At 38.4% G+C, this 9,672-nt stretch overlaps 1 protein-coding gene across 5 annotated transcripts in view; it reads right to left on the bottom strand.

Moving 5' to 3' along the window:
* TSPYL1 (TSPY like 1) overlaps positions 1-9,672 on the bottom strand; it is a 52,299-nt gene that overhangs the window by 38,610 nt on the left and 4,017 nt on the right. The gene's annotated exons all lie outside the window — the stretch shown is intronic.

The raw sequence follows: 9,672 nt of genomic DNA, 5'->3' as shown, positions 1-9,672 counted from the left end.
CAATTACGAAAAGGAGAAACAGGAATTCATGTTCCTGGATTCAGTGCCATAAGTCAACAGTTCTCAATCCATCAGATGTCATATTCCCTTTGTTCATTTGTTATTTCTTTATTGATATTGCATAGACCCACTCTTATTAGAGGAGGGCAAAAGACATGGGCCACTTTTCCGTCTCTGCCTTCATGAGCAATGGAAATTTGGGCAAGTGGTTTAACTTTTTTAATCTCAATTTCCACATTCTATAAAATAAGAATCATAAGGGGCACCTGGCTGGCTCAGTCAGTGGAGCATGCAATTTTGATCTCGGGGTTGTAAGTTCGAGCCCTATATTGGGCACAGCCTACTTTAAAAAAAAAAGAAAAAGGGAATAGTAAGATCACCCAACCTGTCTTTATCACTTCTCAGAGTAATGGGTCAATATTGTAACATAGGTGAACCTTCTTTGTAAGTTGCTTTCCTGATGTTGCTTTTCTCCTCCCTCACTCCCATCTCCATCTTTTTTTCCTTCTTTTCTTTAGCAGTTATTTCATGGACCATTACAGCCAAAAGATACCGAATTTTCAAACGATTTCCCTTAAATGACCCTTAACATATGGAAGGAGTTATGTCACTGTGACTGAGTCACTTCTCCAGGGCTCCAAAGCCCTAAATTAAGTTGAGCAGCAACAGAAGCATTCTATGGAAACGTTTCTCTTCCTCAGACAACACAAAGGCATCTTTAGCAGACAGACCCTGTGTGTCCAGGGCCAGGCAAAATTGCCATTTCTAACAGAAAGCTGTCCTGCTTTTTGGGACAACAATGGCTGAAGAACAGCTTCCTTCACATTCGAAGAAAATGCTGGTCTAATTGAATTTTTTGCAGGCAAGAGTCAAGGGTGGATCTGGCTTTGGTACCAATTCAGTGTGAAGTTTGACATGGTGGCCATGAAAATGCACCTCCCAGTCTTCCAAATACAAGGAGAGTAATTGTTCAAGAGCCTGAATGCTGTACCCTGAAATCTATAGCCTCCTTTGCACTCTGGCTATACCTCCTATGAGCTGCTCCAGCCAGTGACTGTGTGTGGCTAGGATACAAGGCAAGACCATTCCTAGAAGATGTGGGACTTAGCTGACAGCTGACTCTGGCTGGCTTAAGGACTCCCTATTGGCCTTCCTGAATCTTCCTTGGATGGCGCAGGAGACTAAGACACTTCCACCCAACTTTCTCTGCTCTCCTTTTCACTCAGAATCAGATTTGCTTTCTGGTCAAATGGCTCTTCCATCTTTTTTCTGGCTCCCTCCCCATTTCATTCACTCACACAGTCATTTTCCCTAATAAAATCTGCACATTTAATCCCACCTTGACTTCTGCTTTTCAGAGGATCCAGAATAACATAATTAACAGATCATTTTAACCTCTTAGTTTCCATTTTTATGTCTTGCAAATTGAGAGTCAGGGGACAGAGAGAAGAGCTAGAAGCAGGGAAAGACTCAGAGCAGTAAGGTCATGCCTGCACTAAATGACATAATGAAGTAGTTAGATGGCTATACTTTAGAGTCACTAGTTCCTTATATATTTTGGAGATTAACCTCTTCAGATATATGGTTTACAAATATTTTCTCCCATTCTGTAGTTTCCTTTTCATTTGATTGTTGATAAAATAAAAATTATAAGTATTAGAAAGTCTTGTGTCAGAGTTTGATTGGCAATTGTTTTCATTCTTAGTGTTAGATGATGATGTATCTTACAAGCAGTGTGGTGGCCATAGAGTTTAGAGGAGATGAAATAAGTTGCTTTCAAAAACTACGGTGTTTAAAACAGTGGCGCACGAAGGAGGGCCTGGCTGGCTCAGTTGGTAGAGCATATCACTCTTTTTAGTTTGTTTCAAGTTTTTATTTAAATTCTAGTTAGTTGAAACACTGGGTAGCTCAATTGGTTAAGCATTTGACTTCGGCTCAGGTCATGAACCCAGGGTCCTGGGATCGAGTCCTGTTTTGGGCTCCTTGCTCAGCAGGGTCCCTGCTTCTCCCTCTGCCTGCTGCTCCCCTGGCTTGTGTTCTCTCTCTCTATTTGATAAATAAATAAAATCCTTTTTAAAAAATTCTGGTTAGTTAAGATATAGTATAATATTGGTTTCAGGAGTAGAATTTAGTGATTCATCACTTACATATAGCACCCAGGAGCATGTGACTCTTGATCTCAGGGTCTTGAGTTTAAGCCCCACGTTGGGAGTGGAGTTTACTTAAAAAATAATAATAATAAAATAGCAGTGCAAAATGTTTTCATATGTAAAATGGTGCTAGGTTCTAGGCTTAAAGAATAAATAGATTTTTCATCTATTTATGTTTAGCACTGGATAATTACTTTATATGGGGCACTATCCCTCACATTGCAGGATATCTAGCTTCCCTAATATCCCTAATGAATACCAGTAACACCTACATTCATTGCAATAAACAAAATAACTGTCAAATTTCCCAAACACGGCAGGGGGAAGTCCACATACACATTGATAATCGTTTGTAAATACTTGTGACTACGATACAGTATTCTCATTCCTAGCCACTAGAGGGAGGTAGTAGTCTGACTACAACAGCACCTAGACTAGCATATACTAGACCCATCTCAACAGAAACTCTGTACTGTGCTAGACAAGTTAAAGCTTGGTGAAGAGGATGACAAGTATTAAGTGCTGTTATAAGTAATCACCCAATTGACTCAAATCCCAAAAATTCACATTCTCTACATTTCACAGTGATATTTTCAGTTCTGTAACATTTCAGCAGCCAAATTCCGGAAGGATATTAGAACATTCCAGGGTGCCTGAGTGGCTCAGTCAGTTAAGTGTCTGCCTTCAGCTCAGGTCATGATCTCAGGGTCCTGGAATCGAGTTCCACGTCAGGTTCCCTGCTCAGTGGGGAGCCCGCTTCTCCCTCTCCCGCTCCCCCCGCTTGTGATCACTATCTCTCTGTCAAATAAATAAAATCCTAAAAAAAAAAAATTTTAACTATTTTAGCTAATTCTGTTCTTTTTTTTTAAAGACTTTACCTGAGAGAGGGCACATGCACATTTGCGCTCGCGCACACACGAGGAGGGGGTAGAGGGAGAGGGACAAGCAGACTCCCCGTGGAGCAGAGAGCCCCACACAAGGCTCCATCTCACGACTCGGGAATCATTACCTGAGCTGAAGGCAGACGTTTAACCTACTGAGCCACCCAGGCACCCTGCTAATTCTGTTCTTCTGAAGAAAAGTAAAACCAAGCAGTTTAATTTAGACAACAAATATCAAGAACTGCATTTTTAAATACAGGAAATAGTTATAATCTGACAGAGCAAGATATATACATCCCTTTTTAAAGCCATTCTTGGATAGATTGGGAATAATGGTCAGGCTAATAAATATATACTTAATTAGGATTTTACATGTTTTTGTGCCAAAATTATAGGTTGCTGCAATATGGTGGGATGTGCTCTAGCTTAAAATAAGAAACCCTACTTGAATACAGCCTGTGTTACTTACATCTAAGTTAATGTACTTCAATTTGCTAAACCTCTATTTCCCTATCACATGGGGATAGTGATACAAAGACTGTAGGAATACGACCATAAAATGAAAGCATATATGGAGATTTCTGATATTTTTAACAATCCTCTGAGAAGATTTTGAAGACAGAGATGTGTACTTGGAGCAGAATTAGATACCCAACGCTTAAATTGTGACTCCATGGGACAGAGAACTCAAATGTGATTAAGAATATAGGTAAATATCTTGTTTTGTTTTTATAATGAAAACCCAATTCAGGAAACTAAGAGATGAAGCAGGAGTAGCAATAGGGTTTAGGGCAATGATCCCCAAACATTAGCATGCATTCACCAGGAGTGCTGGTTAAAATACAGTTGCTAGACTCCACCTCAGAGTTTGATTCTACAGGGCAGGAGTGGGGTTCTCGAATTTGCATTTCTAACTAGATTCAGGTGAACCTCATGCTGCTGGCCTGGGGACCACCCTTTGCAATCTACTGCATTAGGATAATGGAGAGTAGTAGGTTGAAGATAAAGAGTCCGATAGAAGGGTCCAAGTAAAGGAGGTTGAAGAATCATCTTATAGGCATCTGAACGTGCAGAAATGAAAAGGGAAACACAGGAAGATTGTTGGGTAAGTATGTCAGTACTACTTATAGGTCAGTATATCCTGAGCAGACTCAGCATCTTCAGTGATGAGAGAATAACGGAACCACTTAGTTTGTAAATTAAAAAATCTCTAGAGAGATCAAATTTTCCCTGGAATTGAAGGAGAAAAGTAACAAAAGAAAAAAAGTAATTCCAGAATTGGGATTATAAATGAAATCATACAGCAATAACAAGAACTGGCAAATAAAATCATGCAAGTAGAGTCAGCAACTTTTTTTTTTTTTTTAAGATTTTATTCGTTCACTTGAGAGAGAGAACAGAGAGCAGGAGCAGAGAGGAGAGACAGAAGGAGAAGCAGACTCCCCGCTGAGGAGGGAGCCCGACCCGACCCGGGGCTCAGTCCCAGGACCTGGAGATCACGATCTGAGCCCAAGGCAGATGCTTAACCATCTGAGCCACCCAGGTGCCCCAGAGTCAGCAACTTTTATTTAAGCACAGAAAAAAAACCAAAATAGTAGAAATGGGCAAATGCAATTCCAATTTTTGAATTCATGACAATATTTTAAAATCTGTTTATTGTTATAATTTACATACACTAAAATGCATGAATCTTAATTGTACAACTTGATAAGTTTCAACAAATGGATACATCCATGTTATCATCACCCAAATCAAGATACGGTGTGTTACTATCACCCCTGAAGTTTGTTCATGCTTCTTCCCAGTTACTCTACCAACCCTAAGGCAACCATTCTTCGGATTTCTATCACCATAGGTAAGTTTCCCATGCTACTGAACTTCACATATATGGAATTATATAGTATGTACTCTCTTTATTATTTATTTAGACAGAGAGCATGCACCGTGAGGTGGGGGGGCAGAGGGAATTTTAAGCAGACTCCACACTGACCCCCAAGCCCAATGCAGGGCTCGATCTCACTACCCTGAGACCATGACCTGAGCCAAAATCAAGAATCAAATGCTTAACCGACTGAGCCACGCAGGAGCCCCTAGTATGTACCCTCCTATCTGGCATCCTTCACTCAAAAATGTTTTTGAGATGCATCCATGTTGTTGCTTGATCAGTAGTTTGTTCCCTCTTGTTGCTGAGTCATGTTCCATTGTATGAATACACCATAATTTATTCATTCACTTTTGGTGGACATTGGTTTGAGTCTAGCTTTGAACAGTCATGAATTTTTTAAAAATCTCAACAGCAAAAAACTGTTATGAATATTCTTGTGCCCTATGTAAATTATACTTTAATAAAGAAAACAATGACAAATTCCAAAAACAAAAGAAAATCTATTTTTAGGTAGACCTTTGGTCACTTAAATGAGCAAAGAGAGAGGGCTACTGCACAACCAACAGTGAGGTGGTAGGGATTAAATATTTATCACTCAATGTTAGCCACTATCAATGTGATCAAGAAAATGCAAATGGATTCAAACTGGATATGTATATGGACTAGAAAGCAAGTGGAGAACACATTTCCCAATACTAAGCTGCCATAAATTCTGGAATCAGTTTGAAGCTTAAAGAAATGAAGACTTGGAAGTGAAGTTACTATCTCAGAAGACCCTCAAAGGCTTATAAGTATGCATCAGTGGCTGTGGCTGATTCTGCAATGCAAACCTCTGCTCGATTAGTGGACCTCAGCCTTAAGAAATGTGGCTGAAATCAAGCCCTTAATAAGACCCGTATTTCTAGAATTTTGTAGAGGAGTACATAAATCTTAAAATAAGTTTCTATGTATGTGGTCAATTTGGGGCAATGTCCCAACTGGGTCTACATCTAGAGCTGTAGGAAATAATCCAACATCACTGATAACTCTTCAAAATAATATGTGCGTCCTACTTACCTCCTAAAGTCTCCAATTATAGAATCATCTTTTAAGTATTAGTATTATTACCTTGATGGAAGTTGATCTATATTTTCTATTTTTGGTGACTGATAAAAATAAGCTATATTAACAGTTTAAATATTTCTCCTTTTTGTTTTGAAAAATTTCAAACCACAGTGGAAATAATATTAAAATATTAATACCGCCATTAAAATATTAGTACCGCCATTAAAAAAAAAAAACAGTGATCAACAAGGTAAAAAGATCACTAAGAAGTCATTTCCTTTTTTTGACAAGGGAATTTGAAAGACAAAGTACGTCAGGTATTATGGACTGCATCTGGGAGGAATTGGCACACTTTCTAATTCCTCAGCCTGGAGGGGGCATCATTCCCTAATTTCTAAAGAGGTACCAAGTTTGTTTGCGGATGCCCTAGGACAAAGTTAAACTGGGGATTGGGGTGAGGAGAATAGGTGGATCCATAGTTTATAGAAAGATCCTAAAGATGCTGTGTCACTCTGAAAGGAAGCTTCCAGGGAGAACTTCAAAAATGACCTGGCTATAGATTAGATTTGCAAATGACATGGAATTAGGAGGTAAAATTACTCATTAGGAATAATTAATGATCCTCCAAACACAAACAGGTTAAAAAATTAGACTAATTTAATAAAAATTAATATAGATACACATAAAGTGTTGGACACAAATTTCAGTGAAGTATAACATGAAGACGCCTAACTCAGCAGCACATGAATATTTTAAAAGTATTTACTTTGGTAAATTTTAATCTTATTAGGAGTGAAAAGGGTAATATTGCTGCTCCAAAAGCTAATGTTCTCCCAAGATCCATTTAAAGAAATATACTATGTAAAATATAGACGGTAAGAATCTCATTCTATTTTGTTATCTGGATGTTACTTTGTTCAGTTCAGGGGAACTGACTTTAGGGAAAACACTGGCATAATAAATCTTCTTTATTAGCATACACAATGGATAAGGAACATTGGAGGAATTTATATATAGCCAGGTTGATAGTGGTGGTGGTGGAGGGTGTGGAGAGCTACTGAAGAGAAGGACGGGATGATGATCTTCAAGTACTTATCTCTTTTGTGGACTCAGGCTAATTACATTCTGCAAGACTACAGGGGTCAAAACATGGAGATGTGCTGAGAGCCTACTATATGCCAGTTCCTTTGCAATAGCTGGATGTTACAAGGCTGTGTGTTTCTGAGTAAATTTGACAAAAGTGGGAAGGGAATGAATATTCCCTCACTTGAGGAGTCCAAGGAAAGGTTATCCATGATCCTCAAATCTGTCTGCACCTTTGTATCTAATTTAACTAGTTTGAGGGTAGAGCCTAGGTATCAGAATTTTTTCAAAGCTCCCCAGCTATTTTTTTTTTAAGATTGTATTTATTTATGAGAGAGAAAGAGAGACATAGGGGGCAGGGGGAAGAGAAAAGGGAGAGGGACAAGTAGACTCTGCTGAGCGTGGAGCCCGAGGCAGGGCCTGATCTCAGGACCCTGAGATGATCTGAGCTGAAACAAAGAGTCAGATGCTTAACCAACTAAGTCACCCAGGTGTCCCACTCCCCAACCATTTATAATGGGCAGTTGGGTTTGAGAAATATTAGGCTACGTAGCTGTCTGGATGCAAATTAAATGTGAAATTAAAATGAAGAGGAAGGTAAATGGAAATTAATATTACATATATGCCAGGCATTGTGCTTGGCATTTTCACATTCTAACCTGTATTAACTATGTTAATCTTTTAACACAGTGCCTGGCACATAGTAAGCTCCCAAATGTATGCTTTCTACAATCTTATAATGGCATTCTCTTAATACATCCTGGGAGAATATTAGCTTACAATACAGGTATTATCATCCCTGCATTATGGACGAGGAAACCGAGGCTCAGGAAAGGCATTTATTTTGGCTAATGCGATAGGTAGTAGATTGTAAAACTGTGATTTATTCCCAGTTTAAAGCTAGTGTGTCCAGGTACCTGGCTGGCTCAGTCAATACAGTATGTGACTTTTGATCTCAGAGTTTTAAGTTCGAGCCCCATGTTGGGTGCAGAAATTACTTAATAAAATATTTGAATAAACAAGTAAATAAAATAAAGCTAGTATGTCTTCTGTCTCTTCAGGCCACTTATTAGACATCTGGGTATTTATAAAAATTAGCAGCTTACTTAAGCGGCCCTTTTTATTTTTAATAGAACCATTTCTTCCTGACCTATTCTCAAAAAAAATTATATTAAATACAAATCCTGAAAAAGTGAAGCCAAAGAGTAGACATTTTCCTAATGTGGCCTGACAGAAACTCTTCTGTAGTCTTGAGAACCCCAGAGGCCAAAGGAAATGTATTAAAGTGGCCCTTCAGAGCTGAAACAAAGCACTTCAAGCAAACATGGAGAAAGTACTGCTCACAAATGAAATACCTCCCCTATATATAGTGAATGGATAAATATTATATCTGTCACATTCATAGTCTAGGACTTCAATTATATATTGAGGGAGGGAAAGTTAGCCCTGAAAGGACAGTCCTGATCATCTCTGACACCTTCTTTTTGCCACGTTTCCTGAGTTTTATTATGCACGTGACTGGTTTGAGTAGGTGAATTTGCTGGAGAAGAGGAAACATTCAAAGAAAGACACCCCCTCAATGAGACAGTGAGTTCCTCAAGAGAAAGGACAACCTTCACTTTACTATCCCATATTATAATCCTTAATAACCAATACAAAATAATAATTGCTGCAAGACTGCACTGCAAGGCTACACTATTTTTCAAAAATAAAATATGCTTCAAGTGGTGAGCACTGAATTGACTTGATGCAATGCTAGATTCAGATTCTTTTTTTCTGTTGCCTGGCCAATTGTTAAAATTTAGAGCCTATGTTAACATACACAAAATGGTATATTTGATAACTGAAATTTTCTTTTCTGAGCTTCACGTACTTCTGTAAACCAAAAATACAGAAAATTTTATTCTAGAAAAATGTCAAGTTACAGATCCTAAATATTGTTAAGGGACTCCTTTAGATAACCAATAGAATAACTACCAATGCCAATCTGACACCCAGATGTACCCTACTTATATCCAGAAACATAATTTTACACATTGTTTTGCAAAGTACAGAATATATCCTTTTTTTAAAAGATATTATTTATTTGTCACAGAGAGAGCACAAGCAGGGGGAGCAGCAGGCAGAGGGAGACGCAGGGTCCCCACTGAGCAAGGAGCCCTTTACGGATCCGACAACCCTGGGATCATGACTTGAGCCAAAGGCAGACACTTAACCAACTGAGCCACCGAGGCATCAAAGTACTGTGTATGTCTTAGGTACTCAAGGAAAAGTTGATAGAAGACATTTGCTTTAAGAAAGTCTTTGTAAATTTTTTTATCTCAATTTTACAAATGCCTTAAAAACCATCTTCTTCCTGTTACTTCATCAAGTCTTTTTGGGTACTAGGATGTTTTGTTTTTTCCATTCTGGAGTTATTTACTTTGTCATTCAATATTTACCTAATAACTATGTGCAAGCAGTGAGAGATATAAAAGATACCCCATCATCTCTGCTTTCACAAAGCTTCCCAACTAGGGAGAAAGGGAAAGAGTAAAAAACCCGTGAAAATGTATTTGAATTTTACTGTATCACTGTGTCCTTCGTTTGCTTATCAGTTTTCTCCAATTCTTTAACAATAAAGGAAATA

The sequence above is a fragment of the Ursus arctos genome, unplaced genomic scaffold (assembly GCF_023065955.2).
Source record: "Ursus arctos isolate Adak ecotype North America unplaced genomic scaffold, UrsArc2.0 scaffold_13, whole genome shotgun sequence".
NCBI classification, from domain to species: Eukaryota; Metazoa; Chordata; class Mammalia; order Carnivora; family Ursidae; genus Ursus; species Ursus arctos.
The sequence above is the reverse complement of the archived record's forward strand: the minus strand, read 5'-3'. Positions and strand labels throughout refer to the sequence as shown.